General features: G+C 50.0%; 2 protein-coding genes across 2 annotated transcripts in view; one reads left to right on the forward strand and one right to left on the reverse strand.

The window, feature by feature from the left end:
• Nucleotides 1–22213, forward strand: part of AMFR (autocrine motility factor receptor) — a 414702-nt gene that overhangs the window by 145857 nt on the left and 246632 nt on the right. The window lies entirely within an intron of this gene.
• The window catches only part of CFDP1 (craniofacial development protein 1), a 70496-nt gene that overhangs the window by 6719 nt on the left and 41564 nt on the right, over nt 1–22213 (reverse strand). The gene's annotated exons all lie outside the window — the stretch shown is intronic.

Below are 22213 nucleotides of genomic sequence, written 5' to 3' on the forward strand. Positions count from 1 at the left end.
TTAAAAATGGAGTTAGGAAACGTCAGGCGTGAGAGTGGTGGCCTTGATGGTGGTGAGCCAGCTCCACTAAACAGATGGCCACCAACCTCAGGCAGCCTGCAAGCGGCAAGGTCACGCTTCCTGCAGATCCTGCTCTGCCGTTCCCCTGGAAGCAGCAGAGTTCATTACACACATATCTCAAGTGCTTGCTTTTTGTGAAAGGGCTTTTTCATTTATCTTCTTAAGAGAACAGAAAGCTTTCAGGCCAAACGAGATCATTAAATCATCTAGTTTGACCTCTTGTATATACCAGGCCAAGCCATTCCACTGATCACCTCCGTGCTATGCGCGGTTCTTTGTCTTCAGTTTAAAGTGTTGTTTTCTGGAAGAGATCCAGGCTCAGTGCGTCACCGGTGCTGACAACACATCTAGGAATTAACCATTTTGTTGGTATTAACGTGCCTGGTTTTGATTTCACCTACCTTTAGGTTCTGTTTGCTGCTGCTTATTCCAAACCCACAGTCCTTCGGTGCCCAGGCAGATCTCATTAGTAAAGGGCTTGTACACCATAATGAACTTACATCTGAATTATTTCTTTTGGCCAAACAGATAGAGCTCCTTATGCCTCTTATTAGCACGCATTTTGTCCCAGCCCATACGTAATTTCTAAGGTTTTGTCACTCAGCTTATGTTTCAATGCTTTTTGAAGATGGGGGCACCAGAACCGCATGTAACCCCAAGCCTTCTCCTGATTGCAAATCTGTTTCTGTCCAAGGACCGCCTAAATCCCATTAATTATACATCACATTGAGTCTCAGTGCACGCATACGCACGCGTACTGCGATCCCACACCATCTCCCAGGTCCCTGGTTAGCAGGAAGACCATCTTGGTCTTTCATCTCCTTGTTCTTAAAGGACCAAAATCCTACCTGCACGGCAGGGCCCCCGCATCTCCCCTTTATGCTGGGAAATGCACACACAGGGACTTGGGTCAGCCAGGTCACCCTCCAAGGAGGACAGTTCTCAGGGCTAGGAACCCGTAAAACAAACTCATATCAACCCTTCTTAAACACCCCCCAGGAGAGGGGGGCAAACAACATCCCATTGAACTCCTGTTTACACACATTCCAGAGATAACTTCAGGTCTGCAGGGTCTTTGCCTCTGCAAGAAACCGGAGAGGAAATGATTCTCGTTCCTGAGAGATGGAGGAATTTGGGGGGGGAGGAGGAGGGCAAGGAAGGCAACCAGGTGAGCATGGCAGACTGCTCCCCATCAGTTCTCTCCAAGCATGTCCTGCCCAGGGGCAGCCGTTGTTGGGAAGGCATCCAAGGCAGTCCTTATCGGATTATTAGAGTGGTTTATGCTCCCATAATTTGCAAGCCTCTAAAGGAAAATAATTCCGCAGTTTATATGGAATTAAATCAAAGAAAATGACATCTTTGTAAGCCTCAGCCAGAAGATTCTCAATGTGAGAATGGCTGGCCATAGTTATCTGGGGTTGCAGCTTTCTGATACAGATATATTTGGGCTATAATCCCTGCATTAAGGGCATCTCGGCAGGCTTCATAGCCTCTTGACAAAGCTGCCTTCCCCTCCTCATATGGCCCAGCCAGAGGAACGGAAATGTCCTAGGACCTGGCCCTCTTATTTCTTTGAGTCCCTTCCACCACTGGAGGACATGCAGACAGCCAGCACTTCTCACTCTGCAGGGACACGGAGCAAGCTGGATGCTCTTTTCTTCACTCCTATCCCTGAATTTCTCATCAGGATGTCTACGGCCCTTCACATCATGATCGTGCAATGAAACCTGAATCCTCACTCAGCCTCCGATTCTACTTTATGCAAGACACGACGGCTCCGAGCATCTTTGTCTGCAGGTGGCAGGGAAGTGGTGCAAGAGGGCAAAATGTGCCAAGATGTTCTCAGCACAGGATAAAACAGGAGAGATTCGGTTCCTGCATTTGGCTATCCGGGACTACACAGGAGCCTTGCACAACCACCCAACCCAGTATCAGCCGTGTGTTCAAGTTGTGTGGGACTGGGAGGAGATACAAGTAAGGAAGCAAAACCAAATACATATTGGGTAAGCATCCCCTTTGGCAGCCCCTGCCGAGCAGCCGCCTGGAAGGCAGAGCCCAGTGTTCATGCACAGCAGGTCTTTACGCCCCACTGGGAGGCCTGAGGTTTTAGCACAGGACTTAAAGATGCTCTGAGACAGATCTAAAGAAGGGCTATGGCTGATCCAGCTGGCAGCTCTCCTCTCCCTCTGGGCTGGCAGGCAGAAGGTGTTTAAATTAACACAAGGTATTCGATAACATGTTGCTCTGAATACACTTTCCGGATTGACTTGTGCTTACAATTTTGCCTTCGAAGTGGGAGAAGCAGGGATCCTGAAACAGAGGGTGTTGTCCCTTGTTCCTGTGTGTTTCCTAAATGTTTTTTGGGGCAAAGAACCCCAATGGCATAACAGCCATCTCAGCTGTCCAAGAGCACTCACAACTCACCTGCATTCCCCAGCTCTTCCGTGGGTGGGAGCCTACGGTCACTGCACGGCTGCACTACAGACAGGCCTGACTCTGCAGAAGACACCTGGAAATCCCACTTCAAGCCATTTCAGGATCTCTCCTGGGTGTCAGAGAAACGCCTTGCAGAGTGGTGAGCAGGCTCAGAGCAGGCTCGCACACGCCGAGGCTGATGCCTTTTGGGCTGAACCTTGGGCTCTCAGCTGCTGGTGGGGAAGAGCCGAGCTGGGCCAGGGGCCAAGCAGCCAGGCTGGGCTGCTGCACATGTCCCTGCACGAAGCACAGCCTGGGACATGCCATCCCCAAACCACAGTGGAAGATACACAAGGGAAGAGAACTAAAGGCAGGATGGTTTGTGGCCAGAAGTGGAAGCGGAGGCAGTGCTGGCTTCATAGCAGGTAGCAGGGGCTGCAGGTCAGATGAGGGTCCCTCATCACATATCCTTTCTCCCACGGTAAATTCATAGAATCATAGAATAACCAGGTTGGAAGAGACCCACCGGATCATCAAGTCCAACCATTCCTATCAAACACTAAACCATGCCCCTTAGCACCTCATCCACCCGTGCCTTAAACACCTCCAGGGAAGGTGACTCAATCACCTCCCTGGGCAGCCTGTTCCAGTGCCCAATGACCCTTTCTGTGAAGAATTTTTTCCTAATGTCCAGCCTAAATCTCCCCTGGCGCAGCTTGAGGCCATTCCCTCTCGTCCTGTCCCCTGTCACTTGGGAGAAGAGCCCAGCTCCCTCCTCTCCACAACCTCCTTTCAGGGAGTTGGAGAGAGCAATGAGGTCTCCCCTCAGCCTCCTCTTCTCCAGGCTAAACACCCCCAGCTCTCTCAGCCGTTCCTCATAAGGCCTGTTCTCCAGCCCCTTCCCCAGCTTTGTTGCTCTTCTCTGCACTCGCTCCAGAGCCTCAACATCCTTCTTGTGGTGAGGGGCCCAGAACTGACCCCAGCATTCGAGGAGCGGTCTCACCAGTGGTGAGTCCAGAGGGAGAAGAACCTCCCTGGACCTGCTGGCCACGCCATTTCTGATCCAAGCCAAGATGCCATTGGCCTTCTTGGCCACCTGGGCCACTGCTGGCTCATGTTCAGTTGCTGTCAACCAACACCCTCAGGTCCCTCTCCTCCAGGCAGTTTCCAGCCAGACTTCTCCTAGTCTGGAGCTGCTCAGGGTTGTTGTGCCCCGAGTGCAGGACCCGGCATTTGGCCTTGTTAAACCTCCTGCCATTGGACTCTGCCCAGCGGTCCAGCCTGTTCAGATCCCTTTGGAGCCTCCCTACCCTCCAGCAGATCCATGCTTCCACCCAGCTTAGTGTCATCCGCAAACTTGCTAAGGGTGCACTCGATGCCTTCATCCAGGTCATTGATGAAGACACTGAACAGGGCTGGACCCAGCACTGAGCCCTGGGGAACCCCACTTGTCACTGGCCTCCAGCTGGATTTCACACCATTTCCCACCACTCTCTGGGCCCTCCAGCCAACCAGTTTTCCACCCAGGAGAGTGTGCACCTGTCCAATTCCTGGTGTAAAGCAACATCTCCCATGCACATGTTCATCTGTAACAGTACTCAAGGCCTCTGTACCTCCTGTTGGCTGTGGATCTCAGGAATATCCCTTAAAAGGTACAATTCACCCCATGTTTGAAGCTAGAGTCTAGGTTATGAACGTGGACCTCCATCAAGGCCTTCCACAAGAATCTTTCCAAGTCAACGGTCCCTCCAAGGCAAGGGAACCTAACGAAACAGTGCTGCACCCTCGTGTTGATGACCACTCCAAAGATACTGCTAAAATCCAGTGCCGGCCCCACGCTGAAGGCATTCCCAGGGCTGGATGATCTGGCTCTGCTCCTCCCCAGACAATTCCATGCTGTTTGGAGCAGGACTAAACCCGAGCCGTGCAATGAGACGCGGCCAGGCACGGGCTGAAGGGCATGTTCGAGTCTGCTGCTGAGTCTTTGCTCTGCACTGAACCTTTCATCACCCTGAATAAATCCAAGAGCAAACCTGGGGGTGGGAATTTCTCTGTTTGCGCCAAAATGAAGTAAATGAGAGACATTAAAGTCCAATTAAAAACTTGCTTGGCCTTAAATGCCTCATCTATTTAAAAAGCAAGTAAAGGGGCCTGATTAATTGCATTCAGTGCCAACAAGAGGAATTATTACCCTTTTTGTACTCATTAAGGGTATCTGCTGTGGCATCTTTAATCACCAAGGCATTTAAAAGAGAGAAAGTAATTTGCTAAGACATAATGGATCCCAGGGATGAGAATCAGGACAATTGCCTATTTAGGACACAAAGACGGGCTCTTGCTTTCCACGATTAAAAAGCACAGCCCAAATCAGCCCTTGAACCAGCAAATAAGCATGCTGGTGAGCTCTGCCTTGGCAGGGAGATTCCTAGGCACCCATCTAGTGTCCTCAGGTCAAGGACCGTGCCCGTGCATCACCCAGCACTGCCACACGCAGGGACAAACTCAAGCCCTTGCCATCCCATCACAGGCCAACGTGCTCTGTATTCCTGTCCTTAACAACGAGGCTTCCTCCCATCTCAGCAAGAGCCTGCAGCCTGATCAGGATCTTGGATCTGCTATAGCAATCATAAATTGTCACTGTCACACGTAATCCTGACTGGCTGGTAACACGACGGCTGGCAGTGGCTGAGAAATACGTGCCTGCCTCCGAAAAGACAGACTCCCTCACCGCTGTATAAAGTAATCTTACAATCAATTAATTAATTTAAAATAAAATATATAAAATAAGCAATAGAAAAATATGGCTGCAAAGGTCCCACAGTGCGTTCTGCTAGCCAAAGCAAGATGAGTTCCTCTCCCACCCACCCAGAGCTGGCAGCTCTGAAGGCCTCCTGACACCAGCCCCGCATGGACTGGAGGTTTCGGTACTCCATCAGCCTTTCACTTATGTAAGTTTTCCCCAATGACTAAATTTCCTTGCTCAGACGATGACTTGTTATCTTCTTCCTAGTAGCTACTAAGAACAGATCATTCCCTCACTTCTCACAGCAGCCTTTTATGTCTCTGAAAGCTTTTCCAATCCCCCCTCTGCTGAGTGTGCTCTTTCCTAGACTAAACAATCCTGGATCCTTTCAAGCTTTTCTCATTCTTCTCGGTTTCCAGCCCTCTGACCACTCTCGCTGCTCTCCTCAGGCTCTCTGCTATTGGCCCACATCTTCCTCAAAATGCAGCATCCAAAATGGGAAAGAAAGGGCTCCAGCCATAGTTTTACCGGCACCAGGAACAGAAGGAATACTTCAGATGCCTTGCAGAGCACGTAATTCCTTACATGGCCTCCTGTGACGTGTGCCTTCTTCACAACCGTGTGACAGCATTGACTCATGTCGAGCCTGTGATTCACTGAGATTCGTGTCTGCTCCACTGCTGCCAAGCCTTTCATTTCCTTCCTCGATCCACGCAGATGATTACTGCTACCCAAAGGCAGACCTTAGCACGGGTCCTTCTGTGCTGTTCCTCCTGTCTGCCCTTGACACAGTGGATCTCAGACGTCTTCGCAGATCAGCCTCTCCTATTCCCATCAGCCTCTCCTATTCCCAACAGCCAGGCTGCAGCTGTTGAACAGTAACTTTGGGGAAAGTACCTCCTGCCTTTGTGAAATACCAACGGAGACAACTCAGCAGCTGAACCAGCACCAGTTGGTCACACAAGATCAAGCTGATGGCCAGAAGCAGGCAGGGACCGGCAGGGCCAGACTGCAGGAGGAGCTGTAACAGCTCATGTTGTCCGACTCCAGTGAACGAAGGACACCTACTCACATGTCCATCAAGGAGCAAGCAGCATCCCTGGCTCCAGCCTGACCTCCACCCTTAGGGATCACAAACTCTCAGCTGCTCTGTTTCTGTGAAGATCACAAACCCCACACTGCTTCCCCATCCACCTTGTATCATCCTCCTTGGCGTGGACAACAACAACTTCCGTAGCAGGAAGCATCTACATCTGTCTTCTACCAACACTTTTAAGAAATGCTCAATTTGTAAGAAGCAAATGCTGAACACAAAATAGGATGCTACTGATGCTTAGCTAACTCCTCAACATTCCCTCAACCCCTTCGCATCATGTCATGTTTTGGGGAGAGAGTCTGAGCAAATACACTGAAGAGGATGAGTGAGACGCTTCTTTTCCCCCCCCCGAATGAATTCCAGCCCCAAAGGCATCCTGCACACCCTGCAGCTACGTGGTGGAGCAGACAAGACAACAGAGCAGGACATCTCTGGCCTCGTTGCAGGCTTTTGCACCTCCCAGAGCAGAGAAGATTTGATGCTGTGCACTCTATCATCTTCCAGTATACGTCCATAACACCTAGTGACTCTCCATGAAGAGAGTTGCAGAGCAACCTTTCCTTTTGAAGAAATATATCTAGACTCACAGAGATGACACGATACCATCAAAAGGAAACCTTGCAAGACCAGGATAAAACCTGTATCTCTTGCCCCAGCCTTTATACACAGATTATCAAAGAAATCACCTTTAACACTTAACATTAAATAAAGCAGGTTACACCAACAACCTAAAAAATCCACTCTTGAGAAAGGCTTGGAGGCAGGATGGATGGTTTTTGTTGTGTGTTAGATGACGGGACCACTGCAATGGGCAAGGGTGCTTATGCTGTCTGGCACAAGCAGACAAGCAGGAGGCTTCTGCTCACAGATCTTCCAGTACGGCTGAGCAGCTTTGGAAATACTCAAGCAGAAGAACCCAACTCAAACATAAGCGATAACACGAAGTGCCTCCCTGCCAGCTGCCAGCGATGCAGAGCAGCACATCAGAGCCCACTGTCAGAATAGGATACCGGCAAGTAAACATCTCCAAGAGCAGAAAGGTGCCATCTCAGCCACGCAGCCCTGAAAGTACATGTTCATCATCAAACCCTGGTTCTCCTGCAGCTGCTCTCCTGCCCACCACCCTTCTCCACTGGAGCTTGAGAGATCAGCAACCTGATCCAGGTGTCCCTGCCCATGGCAGGGGGGTTGGAAGTGGATGGTCTTTAAGGTTCCTTCCAATCCAAACCATTCCATGATTCTATGATTTACTTGCATCCCGGTGATGGCAGCTCTGTTCTTGTCACCCCAAGCGCTTCAATGGGAGGAATGCAGGTAAGAAACAGCCACTCATTCCAGAGAAGAGCACAAGGTCAGTAAATAGCAATATTTATTCCTGTCACGAACTGCCGTCAAGCTGAATAGTTTCCTTAGCGGCAGGAAATGGTTCTCATACAAACTAACCACAGCTGGGCAACTGATGCAGCCAGTAAATACTTCCATTTCAATAAAGTGGAAGATTCCTGCCCAGCGCACCATAGATCACCCGCCCCACTGCCCTCCCGTCAAACGACAACATGCAAGGCTGTGAGCAAGACACGGCACGAAGGGGTTGTATGCAGAGACCTGGCCGGTGGCCCACGTGCCAGCTCTGCTGGTCACTTCCAGCCTCTCCAGACCATCTTTCTTGACAGAGGAATGAAAATGCTGGTGGGGAGGAAAATGGGCTCAGGGCAGGAAGGGAAGTGACATTTGCTCCTCCCTGCCCAGGGAGGGGGTTGAGTCACCTTCCCTGGAGGTGTTTAAGGGACAGGTGGACGAGGCGCTGAGGGACATGGTTTAGTGATTGATGGGAATGGTTGGACTCGATGATCCAGTGGGTCTTTTCCAACCTGGTGATTCTATGATTCTATGATTCAAGGTCAGGGTGGGCTGGCTGGCTGGAGCAGAATGACAGTGCCTGATATTAGCAGCTTGCAGGAACCTTCCCCAGTATAATAAAAGAAAACTTCCTCTTCAGAGCCTAAAACTGACCAGCTCTTCCCATCCTTCACCCTGTGGAACCAGCTGAGTACGGAAAAATGTCCCAGGCCAAACGCAACTGCATTGCTCGTTTTTGTTTTCCCCACGGCAGCCTAGCTCATTCTCAGCCCTGCCTGTCACAACAGGTATTTAAAAAAAAAACAACAAAAAAGAAAGCCTCCTCAATGCCAAACAAACAAACACTTAAATCCCAGGTGGAAAAAAAAGAAAGCAAGCAAGGAAATGAAGATAGATAAAAGGCAGGGTGGATGCTGCTGGAGGGCTGGCAGGGTGGTGCTGCTCCTCTTTGGATGGCAGCGTCCAAGACTGAGCAAACGCAGGGCAGGCTGGTGGGGAGGGGACTGCCTGACTCCCACCGCCCCGCCAGGGCAGCGCAGGGTGAGCCGCTCGCTGCCAGCTCAGATAGCGGAGCCTGTCCATATGCTCCGCTCGCCGAGCTGGTAGCAGGCACTCAGCATTTATACCCTAAAGCACACAAACTGAGCCAAAGAGCCTGCCTGAAATCTTCTAGCAGTAGCAGTGATTTTTTGAGGCAGGGTTACAAACCTGTATCTTTGTAGTGAAGATCATTAAGCTTCTTGCACCAAACAAAAACAGCCACAACTTGTGTCATGGGGCACAACAGAGCAGGCAGGACAGGCAGCGGCATTCAAAGGCAGCAAGAGAGGCACATACACTGGCAAAGTGCAACTACCCTGTCTGTGATACTTTCACAGAAAGGGTCTTTGGGCACTGGCACAGGCTGCCCAGGGAGAGGGTTGAGTCACCTTCCCTGGAGGTGTTTAAGGGACGGGTAGATGAGGTGCTAAGGGGCATGGTTTAGTGTTTGATAGGAATGGTTGGACTTGATGATCCGGTGGGTCTCTTCCAACCTGGTTATTCTATGATACTATGAAACTTAGATCTGCTGCATGGAGGGCTTCACTGACAGGAACGGTTGGAAGCTCCGGTGAAAATACTCCAAGTACAATTCCCTCTGCAGAAGGCGGCTGGTCTGAGTGCAGTGGGGCCAGTCCAAAACACTTACAATGAACAAGGAAATGTGGGTTTCAACTCGAGCCAACAGCATGAGTTAACTCTTATCAGGCTTTCGTTCAGGCTTGCCAACTCAAGTTAACCCCACATTGCTTTGCCACCATGCTGCCTTTGCAATGCAAGCTTGCACAATTGGAAGAGCTAAGCTGAGATCCAGGACCTTTTTAGAACCACAGAATCACAGAATCACTAGGTTGGAAAGGACCCACCGGATCATCGAGTCCAACCATTCCTGTCAAACACTAAACCATGTCCCTCAGCACCTCATCCACCCATCCCTTAAACACCTCCAGGGAAGGTGACTCAACCCCCTCTCTGGGCAGCCTCTGCCAGTGCCCAGTGACCCGTTCTGTGAATATTTTTTCCTAATGTTCAGCCTGAACCTCCCCTGGCGCAGCTTGAGGCCATTCCCTCTCATCCTGTCCCCCATCACTTGGGAGAAGAGCCCAGCTCCCTCCTCTCCACAACCTCCTTTCAGGTAGTTGGAGAGAGCAATGAGGTCTCCCATCAGCCTCCTCTTCTCCAGGCTAAACACCCCCAGCTCTCTCAGCCGTTCCTCATAAGGCCTGTTCTCCAGCCCCCTCACCAGCTTTGTTGCTCTTTTCTGGACTCGCTCCAGAGCCTCAACATCCTTCTTGTGGTGAGGGGCCCAGAACTGAACACAGGATTCGAGGAGCGGTCTCACCAGTGGTGAGTCCAGAGGGAGAATAACCTCCCTGGACCTGCTGGCCATGCCGTTTCTGATCCAAGCCAAGATGCCATTGGCCTTCTTGGTGACCTGATGGTGGCCTAGATTCTGATTCACTCCATATCCCTTGGGACATCAGGATCGCTTCATGGAGAAGACCTCTACATGAACACTGACATTTATGGCTTCTCTCCAGTCACAGGGAGTCTTTGACACCAACTCTGCTGAGCAGAGGAGGTAATCCTCAGTGAGTGATAGCTCACCGTCCCACAGGTGGGGTCTATGCAGAAAAGCGTTTAAGAGGCGCTGCTAGGCAAGGAGAGGCGACTATTCCAGCCCAGCTGCCCGTCGATCGAAGCCTGGCTGAGACGATGCGTTTTCCATTAGTGTGGAGAGGCAAGGGTGCATGTGACAGACTGAACACACACGTGATGCTGCTCTGGTGAGGAACAGCTGCAGGCAGTGGCAGAGCTGCCATGGGCACAGCTGATGCTGGATGTATTTGGGTCTAAATACAGTGGGCAACAGAGATGTGTCACAGGGGGAAAAAAACTCATCACTCCCACCTCCCAGGAGCAGTGAGCAACAGCCCAGCAAAGGGCAATGCTCTGGTATTCCACCTACTGTTTTATTGCTGGATTTGTTATTAATCCAGCGCAGTGAGTTTCTGTGGGACTTTACAAGTTGTGCAATGCTGCTTCACTCTGCCAGAATGCATCTCACCTTCAGGAGAGAAATAAGCGTCACGGTATCAGCTTACGAACAGCAAAACCAACGTGGCAGGTGGTGAAGGGGCTTGCAGAGCATCATGCTGCGTGTGCCAGCAGAGATCCCAGTCAGTCATTTTTTTTCTTCCACTTTCAAAGATATACAACCACTTCATGCTCACCTCCATGTCACCAGTTGTGAGGACAGACCTTCAAAAAGTGCAGGGCTGCAAAACCAGACCTAAAAGCTGCCTTGCTCCAAAACAGGACAGCACAGATGTGGCACCACCCTGTTCTCCAAACTGGGGAACAACACAGTCATATCGCACACAGGAATATAGTTATAGATTCACAGATTGGTTTGGGTGGGAAGGGACCTCAAAGCCTGTTCAGTTCCAACCCCCTATCGTGGGCAGGGACACCTCCCACTGCATCAGGCTGCACAAAGTCTCATCCAACCTGGCCTTGAACACCTCCAGCAATGGGGCAGCCTCCACTTCCCTGGGCAACCTGGACCAAGGCCTCACCATCCTCACAGGAAAGCATTTCTTCCTAAGTTTCAACTCAATCTCCCCTGTTTCAGGTTAAAACCATTCCCCGTCATCCTATCCCTGTAATCCCTGACCAAGAGCTCCTCCTCAGCTTTCCTGAAGCCCCTTTCATTACTGGAAGGATGCTCTAAGGTGTCCCTAGAGCCTTTTCTTCTCCAGGCTGAACAATCCTGACTCAGTCTGTCCTTTGTTCCAGGCATAAAACTGGGCCTTCATGTACACCAAGAAGCAAATTTGCTGAGCAGGGGACACATGGGATGTGAAGGCTCAGGAACAGCAGAGAGTAGCAGCAGTAATGCTGGTGCACAGCTCTGCCAGAGCTGGCCTTTCCTCAAGCAGGTCCTACTCCATCTAGGTCTGCACCCACCTCTCCAGAGGGCCTGGCCAAGGAGCACGAGCTGCAGTCCCATTGTGCAGGCTTTGGAGGGGATGCTCATCAAGAAGTACATCAGTTTTTGAGGAGCTGGCTGGCTCCAGCAGAGCCCCTGGCCTGCAGGTCCCCTTATCGGCAGGAAGGGCTCATTAGGGAACGGACCAGGGTTTCCTGTGCAGGACCGAAGCCTTTGTGAGGGGACTGCTGCCATGGAGAACCTGCTTCCTAACAGCCAGAGGAAGCAAAATATTTTCCTTGGGCCCCTGAGACAGAGTTGCTACGGGGTGGTTGTCAACAAAATAGTGTTGCGCTTGTAGAGCTGGGCAGCACACGCCACGCACGGTCTGTTACCGCAGGATAAAGGTGCTCCCTGCAGCATCACCGCCTGCCCCTGGAGCAGGGGACAATTCAGAGCGGCATAAGGCCCCTCTGTACCAGTAGAACTGCAGCTGCCCTCCGGGCTGTACTGGCTAGACTATTCCAGCCAAACCCGAACCTCGCACCCTTCTAATCAGTGTGACATTGTGTGGAGACCAGGGCTCGCTCTGGCTCCTCTCCAGCCCCGAGCACAGGCGGAGGCTGTTCCAGCAGCAGACTTTCCTAATGCATTTGCAGCGGGCCAACCAATTACATTACAATATCTGCGTATGGAGCTCAACAGGAGCTTAATTGAAAGAGCTGTAGCATTCAAATGACTTGTGACACTATGAAGGCGTTAACGATTCCAACTCAGCGCTAACCAGCCCTGTCTGATGCTCGGCCGATGGGGAAGGACCTGTAACTTGGGGCTTGGTCTGCAGCCAAAGCTACGCCCCTGTTAACTCAACACAGCACCACAGCTGCAGCCAAGTGCTGACAGAGTTGTCCCTTCCCAGCAACTCTTCATGTGAGCTCCGCACCACCCTGGGCATCCATGCGATACAAACCAGACGTGCTCCTACCACTGAAGGACCACATGCATGCACCAGAACTCTCAAAACTGTTCCCACATGGACTAATTTGAACCTGCACAGCACTGCTTGCGTTTATTCATTTTATGGAAAAACATTGTACATGCTCTTTGTATATATTTTATGTTGCTCTTAAGTTCTCTAAGTGCTTTGGGATAATAAATGTGCGAGTTTCGGGTGGATTTTGCTCCCTCAGCACAGAAGCAGAAACCCACCCCACTGCCAGGTGGTTGGCTACATTTAATTTGGTGTCTCAGTGCTCCCACTGACAAGTGGCAAGAAATGTCGTTTATAAAGCTGCAGCCGTCCGCGCTGTGTACATGCGACAGGTGGGGAAGATGTCCTGCTTCTGCTGGTCTCATTTGTAATCCAAATCACAGAAAATGCACACACACACAGGCCGGCAGTGACCTTACGCTCCAATGAGGCTGTGAAGCATCTCACACTCCAAATGCAGGCAAAAGCAAAGATAAAGGTGAGCAGACACCATGCTTTTGGTACCCATGTCTAACAGGTTGATGACCTGAAAGCTGCCAGAAGCTACTGCAAGTCAGCAGCTGTAGCATACAGCACGCTTGCTGGGCTACAGTTTGGGTCACACGCTGGAGCATTTTAGAGTAACACCCTGTGTTACACCCATATTTAGCCATGGAAATATGTGTGACTTGACTTTCAAACACTTGCAGCTCTCACTGACTTCACTGGGTTCAGTTAAGATGTTTCAAACAAAACAATAACGACCAGAACTCTGGGCTGGGACCAAGCACAGACCATTTTTATCTTAAAAGGCATTTGTTTGAGAACATTCAGAGCTCCTAGAACCAATGGCACTGAAGTTATTTCACCGTGCAACCTTAAAAACGTTGACAGCTTTGTCTGCAAACTGACACGGATTAATTGGTGACCGATTCTTAAAAAAAGAATACTTAGAAAAAAAATTGCTGGCAAACAGAGGAGAAATTCTTCCTCTTTTCAAAGGCTCACTCCTTCCTCTTTTGTCTGACAGCAGATCTTTTGTTCAGGATCTCAGTTGTGAGCAGCCCCAAGGTACGCGGGGAATGTCTTGGTGATGATAAGCCCCCAGACTGGTGTGCGGACTCAGTTTTAAGCATCAGAGCAACCACTCCAAATCACGCCTAAGAAGTGCTGCTAATGGAATTGTTCCAGCGCTAAAGGGATTTCAGAGTGAATGACTGCGGATGGCAGAGCAGCTGGTGTGACTCCCCGGTTGCTCTTTAGTGCGTGGGGTGCCATGCAAGGAGGATCTCACACCACAACCACCCTCTGCCTTGAGAAAACAGCCCCCAGTGTCCCCCCATCAGCAAGGCAGAGTCCATGGCTCTGCCCCTGGCATTCGGAGACAGCCCCAGCGTTTAGTCCTGATTAGCTTCCCACTGTACCAGATCAACGCCAGGCTTTGATCAAAATGAGGTGAGAAAGCCAGGACCAAGCAGGGAGGGACTCCCTCTCCTCCCCCAGCAATTAATCTGACAGCTTTAAGAAGTTCTGATTAAAAGCAGCACACTGCCTTCCACCAGCACATGTTTGCAAAGCTCAGCAGCCTGGGACAAGGGGAAATTCTCTGGAAATAAAGTCAAGGTGAACGAGCATCCCGCCTCCCTAGCACAAATGCATTGCTACAACAAGCAAAAACTGCAAAGCGACTGCGCCACTGGGCTCTGGTGTCATGCAAGTTAATAAACAGCATGAATATAATGTATTACCTTCCAGTGGAAAGCCTGGCCTGGCAGCATGTGGGACTACGGGGGACAATAAACATGTGGGCACTGCTACAAGCAGCCATAAAACAAGAATGAGGTTTTGATCACATTTAATTGCTTTTGGGAAGTGTAACATCACCAGGGTATCCATCACAATTACCTTCCCCTCCATGAAACTGTTCCATTGCAGATTAAGAGCTGGTCAAATGATCCAGATCAAAGAGGGTATTTTAGGGGGTGAGGAAAGGAGGGAAATACCCTAAAAGCTTTAAAGATGTTTGTCATACAAAACCTTAAGTTCAACCCACGAGAAAGCAGCCAATAAAAAGGTAACTGATGAAAGGACACACTTTGCTTCTCAGCTACAACTTTCTAAGGCTGGTGGCTGCAGAAGAAGTTCAGTAACAAACCAGAGAACAGAGCAGAGAGCCCAGAATGCATAAGAAGAAACCAAGATGACCCCATAGGGTTTTTTTCTAGGGCTTGACCGAAGTGTTTTGAATGCCTGAGGCTGGCAAAGATACCTCTGGGTGCCTCCCAGCTCTGGCAGCAGCCACCTAGAAGAGCTGCCCTTCCTCTTCCCAGGGACCCACCTCACTGGAAATAGATTTCGAATCCCCAGAGGAAGAACATGGAAAACAGCTGACTCCTCCCTGCCACAAGCTCAGTTGTCACCCTCCAGCTGGAGGCAGGCAGAAGGGTAAGAGCAAGGCTTCCCTTCGGCCCACGCAAAGCAGGAAGCTCCCGAGCAGATTTTGCAGCTAACATCCAGCTACCAAAAGCTGCTGGGAAGCCACAGCTCTCACTGAACGTGGGGATCGCGACCCAGCAGGGCTCCCACTACCTCCAGCGGCCCCGTGCAGAGGCGGGTGGCAGGGCCAGGGTTTTCATGACACATCATCTCCGGAATTCGCTGGTGAACGTCCCACAGCCTCTGCTTGGTACAATGCCAGAGTCGTTTCTCAAATCCTGCGTGACCTACCAGCTGCTGAGGGCAAACCAGCAAGGCATACATCATCCAGAGAGGAGACAAGATCAGTGGGCTGCTGCTGAATGAACAAATGCTTCACAAAACTCACTCCTGTACTCTTGGTTGGAGGGAACAGCTTCAGGTCCCCGGCAATCCCAGCCTTCATGACCCCAGGGAGGTCATTTAGTCCCTTTGTAGCAAGGCTTTTGTCTCAGGAGTCAGAGCCCTACGCAGCAGCGCTGAGCAAGGCAGGCAGGCTGCCAGCTGAGGGTTCAAACTCCTTCAGGGAGCTGTAACGGTTACATGGTAAATGCATTAACCATGGGAACAGCTTCCCAAAGGATGTGGTGGATCCCAAATTCTAAGTCTTTCCATTGCGAGTGGATGCCTCTTTCAAAAATGCAGGCTGCAGTTCAACCACAAGCGCTTGCAGGGAGCTCTCAGGGAAATGCCACAACCCCAGCGAAAGCAGGAGCTCACACTGGGTCCCAGGAGCCGCTTCTGACCCCAGGCTACAGACCTACAAAATCCCTGCCCCTTGCCATAGCAATTCAAGATTTTCTTGGCTATGCTCCTCTTCTCTGTCTCTGCCCAGCCCAGTTTTCAGCTGTTTCTGTGCCTGCCCCAGGCCAGCTAAGTTCCCTTTCACCCGACCTGTTGAGCAACCCTGTAAACCTTGTCCCCCCTCTAGCTGGTTGTGTTGGGTTTGGGTTTATTAATTACAAATGAGATCTCCTGGTGAAACTTTCTCTGTCTCTTTGCTTCAGATTCTGCTCCCTGGCACCAGTTGCTTGGTGATACTCCTAGATGAGGATCAGTGAAAGCCTTCACAGCATGTGGCACCCAGCAAGTCACGCTGCTGGAGGCAGCTCCTCCAACACCCTGCCTGCTCTCAGCTCCTGGAGAAGACTCCTCATCAAGAGAGAGATGAGACTGAGTCTCACCCATAGCACAACCCCTCCTCTTCTTTGACTTGATCTGTGAAAATGGCATCAAGGGTCAAGGCTGTCAGGATCTACGTAGGAGCTGCCTCAAGATACCCTAACGCACATATCTCAGTGTGTTGAATGATACTCAGCACCCAGTTACAAGGGTATTCAGAGCCTTCTTCTGTCCAGCCAGATGCCTCAAACTGCTCCAAAACATCTGGAGGTTTCCAGTGGAGAATCTGCCCGCAACAATTCTGATGCATTTCAGAGGCTACTGTTAGCAAAGGGGGAGAAAAATACATCTGAAGGGAGGTGAAAGGTAGGGATAACAGGGAGGAAGCAGGGATAACGCTTCACTTCACTGAAGTCCACCTAAATCAGCCTGCGCTTGTTAGGAAGCTGGAGCAGCCAGGTGCTGTGCATCCCCCCTGCCTGCAAACTACATCACAGGGCTCTCCAGTGCCAGAACCAGGCTCTCCAAACAGCAAGGTCACGCTGAACATCCCAGGAGATCAGCATGAAACAGGAAACTTCCTGCAGGAACAAAACAATTCCCTTGTCTGCCTCAATGACTGGAATATGTGGCTAAAGTGTTCTCGTCCGTATCTGGACTGTAACCTGGTGTTTCAGCGGATCTGCTCTCCGATCTCTAGCAGTGCTCAGCTGGATCCACTCGTGCACCTCAGTGGAAAGGTTTATTGTATCATATACAAAGTTGTTCCTCCTTTTCTTATTTCTTGGATTTTAAATTTCTAATTCTATTCAGGGTCTATAGAGACCCAAGGAGTTGATTTATAGCCAATAAAAAGTGACAGCCCCCTCCAGAACATCTCTGCTACAGCACTTCTCCCTCTGGGACTCTTTTCCTACCCTTCTCAACCTAAACCATCTCAGTGAGCAGAAAAGCCCAAGCAGGGTGAAACCCTGCCAAGGGAAGAAACTCTCCCATTATTTTCATCCAAGAAAGTGGCATAAAGGCAAAAAGACCAGAAGGGATGGCTCGCATCCCTGGGTCATAGCAGAGCTGGAAAAGGCTCATGCCAGCACTTCTTTTTTTAACTTAGCCAGCAGCTGCAGAATTTAAGCTTTATTAAAAGCCTATTTCGCGCTTGCTGCTGCAAAGGAAACCATCTCCCTCCACTCCCCTCCCAAATAAAAGGCCAAAGCCTGCAGACAGACATCCTGTAATGTCACCTTAGAAAGAAGAGGTAACTTGACTCATCTCAGCGGGATAAGCAGCAGAAGCAGCTTTACTTTCACTTCAAGCTACAGCAGGAATACATTGCTCCCATGGCTCGTCCCTGCTTTGAGGTTTTATCATGAGCAATACAACAAACTTTCAATATTCCTCGATTATAAGTCTCTGGAGCAAGAAAGAAAGAGATAAGCAGGGAAAACAGGCAGGATATTGAGGCCCTAGGCACCACTCATTGCCCACAGCCTCCCAGTTACTCCGCAGTGCTGCTGCCCACAGAAGCCCTCTCTCCCATGGGTACACGCTGCGTGACAGGTCAGAAAGACCCTGTTTAAACATCCTTCCTACAATAGATTTTAGTGTAACACAAACAAGAGGCCATGCTATTTGTCAGAATAACAAAGAGATGGAGAGCAGTGAACTACACACTGCGTACTAAACCCTGCTCTCAGCCCACCTCTACTCTGCTGGATTGGTAATTCAGTCCATTTGACGGCTCGCGTTTAGAAGCGTGCGTTGCTGGGAAGGCTGAAAACCTGCTTGTGATTTACAAAATTACTGTGGGGTCTCTAGTGGCTCGGGCATTTGTCAGAGGCAGGTGTTCCACATTAACCACATTCTCCCTTCTCTCCCCTCATGCAGGTTTAATATCAGCAATGAAACCCCAACTGCTCCTGCAGCATTTACTCTAAAGCAGCAGCGCAAGCGTAAGTCTTGTCCCCCTTCCCACTTCCAGCTTGCTGTCTCAATTGTTACGTGATATTAAGGCTTTAGGATGATGTATATCAACCAGCTGGGGTGGGGGAAGAACAGGACCTGAAGGCATCCAAATAATCTGTGCCTTCCCCACGCCCTGAGGAGGTTGCCCCGAGCCTCCCAGGACAAGGAACATTCCTCCTCTGCATCCCTGTTTGTGGAGGATGGTGCCAGGGGCTGGCCTAGCCAACAAAACAGAGCAGGATTTGAAGAGGGAGAGAGCAAGTCTGGCTCTGTTTGTGTCTAGCCCCTCCTTTCACCCAGCCCTTTCTGACTCTGACCCCAAGCTGCCACTGTCTTTCAGGCCTGAGTTGGGATTCCTCCTGGAGTCTGTCAGCAGAGCTCTTTAAAATGGCAGTGGGAATCCTCGCTAAGCAACAGGACAAACCGTGCTTCCTCCAACATCATACGCATCGGCTCCAAAACCCTCCCAGAGCCTGCAGTGTCTCTGCAAAGCAGGCAGCGAGCGTTGCTTCAGCTGGCTCTCAGCGTGGCCTGTTTCATAACACAAAGGGAATCTCAAATCCTCAGGGCGTAGATTTTTTCCAAACTGGATAAACACACGCAAACACACGTTATTTGCATGCACAGCAACTGGGACAAAGGATCTGTGGCCAGGTAGGTGTCTAACCGGTGGTCCAGGCGTGCGGTAACATGTGTGCAATCCTAGAAATCTTGAGCTAAAAGAGACTTATCTCTAGGCTGACTCTGTGCTGCTTCCAAGTCTCGCTTTGAGATTAAAAAGCAGGCTTTGTTGTTTGGAACATTACCATTTCAGAAAAAAATCCACCCCTGCTCAGCTCCCCCACCCCGAAGGTTTGGTTTGTAACCCAAAACATTGACGCCTTAATAGCAGAAGGTCAAAGCCCTCCAGTCATTAGGCAGATTATATTTAATAGCCCTATGTGCAGCTGATCAGAGACTTATTCCTTAAAGGATTGAAATGGCAAGACGGTGCACCTCAGCGAGCAACCTCATTTAATAGTCAATTAGCAGAGATGTGCACTTCTGAGCTAAAGATCACTGCAGATGAAAAACCCGCACCACCATCAGCTTTCCTCCGCTTCTGCTATTAAATCAAGCCAGCTGATCCGCTCTTTCAGCCCATCATTAAGACTGGAATGCACCTAGAAATCACCAGCAATTTTTTCCCAACCAGGACAGTAATATTCTTGATAATAAGCATGTTTTTTTGACTGGAGAGGGACTGGATGGACTCAGAAGCCAATAGAAACCCCCAACTTTTTCAATACAAAGCCTGATCTCTGAGCACGTAATTAAACCAGCGTGAATTACAATCCCCGAGCAGCAACTGCCCTTGCGGATCTGAATACCTAAACCCTGCGTGCCCTGCCGTACAGCTGGGAAAAGGGAACAGCTAACTCAAGGCAGATTTACATAGCATTGATGCCTTAGCACCAGCCAGATTACAGATGGGGGCAGGCCACCTACATCCATCACATCGCGGTAACAAGCGGCGCTGAGAACCGGAGCACACGCCCCGATTTCATAGGCACACAGACTTCGGTGTAACCAAGAGCACATGGGAGCTCTTCTCTCGAGCTGCCAATGCCGGCGTTCAAAAGCCATGAGTCAGCCTCCGCACCCCTGCCAGTCGAGGTTAGATTAAAAGCTAGACATTGTGGAAAAGAAAGAAAATCAGAAACAGTACTAATTTGCCTCCTAGTGCCTAAGCCTCAGGTGAAGCCAGCCAGAGTGGCTGGCCTTTCCTTCTGGCCATTAGAGGCAGAAACCCTTTTTCTCCTTGCTCCAAAGCTGAGGTTCTCACCTGAGTACTTTCCCCCAGGACTTGAGCATTAGGAGGAAAAATTGCCAAACATTTAAAGACTTGGCAGTTCATTCAAAGCTAGCATCGCCTCTTCCCACAATCCATCAAATGTCACACTGGGAGACTCAGGATTTGCAACAAGAGACTTGTGCTGCTGGTTAAGAGCAGAGGAGAGCTGTGGTCCACACTCTGGAGAGTCTGATGGAAAGGGTTATACCACCAAATCAGTGCTTTTCACCAAGTCCCTCGTTTAAGAGTTTCAGTAGGGAGACTGAAGGCTTGAACTGTCTATGGACTCTGAAATGATCACGTTGCGATCATGGGCCACATGAATGACCCTCTAAAATCCTCTGTGCTGGAGGAGGTGCACTGCAATGTCATATCATAGAATCATGGAACAGTTTGGGTTGTGGAAGGGACCTCAGAACCCATCCAGTTTCAACCCCCCCGCCATGGGCTGGGACACCTCCCACTGGATCTGGTTGCTCCAAGCACTGTCCAACCTGGCCTTGAACACCTCCAGGGACGGGGCATGCTGCAGAAGAACAGAGCTACCAGTGCAATCCTCCAAGAAGCAGACAAAGCAGGGTATGAACACTGTTGATACCAGCACAGCAGTGTTGGCAGAACAGAAACCCCAGATATTTCAGAAAAAAGCTCCACTGATGCAGCACAAACAACTCATTGACACAGCAGAGAGGCAACACGAAAGCGTCTGCATGTCAGATTAGAGTTCCTCCTAGCTTGTGGGTTACCACAAACATCTCTGCAGGCTGCAAGCTACCCTGGGGACTCTGATTTAATGCTGTCCTGCCTTCAAAAGCAGGGAGAACACAAAGATGCCCAATGCCTGACAGCCAGTCTGGTGACAACGTCCAAGGAAAAACTGAAGTTTACTTTCTCCTCTTATTGTTGCCACGCTGACTCTGCACAGAGGTAATAAAAGCAAAGCAAGACTGCCTGAACATCCTTTTTCAGCAGCAGGGCTAAACAAAGCTAATTCTGAATGGCGAAAGGCTGTGGAGTGAAGCTGCCCCTAGAGATGATCATTTTTCACTGTATACCCTGGGCTTGAATGCTGCAACAAGAAGAACAAATTCTGATGGAAGAAATACTGACAGTTCTTTCCATTTATATATATGCCTAAAGGCACAGCTTAGAAGCGGGATTCTTATGTTATGAAGAAAAAGCCCCTTCAATTTTCTTCTCCCTCATAGCAAAATCCTGCAGGAACATCTCCCAGGTGGGGTGATGCTTACCTGAGAAGACCCTGCCACATTCAACCCTGTGGAGAACAGCGCAGATGGCAAAGTCTGAGCTAGTACAATCCCAAGTAACCACTTCAGAAAGCGAGTGCTTATTTTACCTGGTTCCTCTGCTTTAAGTTTGAGGCAGAATTTCCCTGCTGGCTTCCTAACCTTGCAAATTTGGTTGAGATGAAGGCATGAAACACCAAACATCAGGAGGAGCAAAGGACTGCTGAGGCACGAGCACATGAACAGAGGGACCACAGTTACAGGTGATGGTTTACACCAGGAAAGGTGACTCGGAGTTACTAACTCTTAGGATAATGTTAACCTGGTCCTCCCCGGTTTTGCCAGATAATTCCCTGGAGAACTCTGGGATGGTTATGTTTTGATTGAAGGGCTGGCGGGCTGCACAGCTAACGAAGACATCCTTTCCCCAAAAGGGTTTGACAGTGGAGACAGCCAAAAGCAAGTGACTACAGGAATCTTTCAAAGCTTCTCGCATTACAGGCGCAGAGAAGAGATCATCCTCCCCTTTGTTGTTCACCTTTATAGCATACAAAGCCTCATATATTTAATTCCCACGTACATTGCGCAGTCTCCTGCATTGCAAGCAAGGCTATGTCATGAGAACTCCAGCACGGCACATCCTTACCCATCAATTTTGGGAACTAGGGCAGGGCTGTGGTAAGCAGCAGACCAAGAGGGTCATGGTTTTATTCCCTGCAGGATTTCCACACATTCCCCAGCCCACACCCCACTCGGAGGAAGCAGCAGGGAAAAGAGGAGCATGTTAGATGCTCTTTTTCATATCTGCAAATACAAGTTTCTTATTAAAAGATAATAAAAAAAACCCCTTTCATCCTCTACGCCCTGACCTAATCTTTAAATACCTAGTGAAACATAAGTAATAGAGAGATGCTTTTAGCAGCTGCGAGCTCAGCCATCCCTTTCATGTACAGAGAC

Source organism: Phaenicophaeus curvirostris, chromosome 14 (genome assembly GCF_032191515.1).
Source record: "Phaenicophaeus curvirostris isolate KB17595 chromosome 14, BPBGC_Pcur_1.0, whole genome shotgun sequence".
Taxonomy (NCBI): Eukaryota; Metazoa; Chordata; class Aves; order Cuculiformes; family Cuculidae; genus Phaenicophaeus; species Phaenicophaeus curvirostris.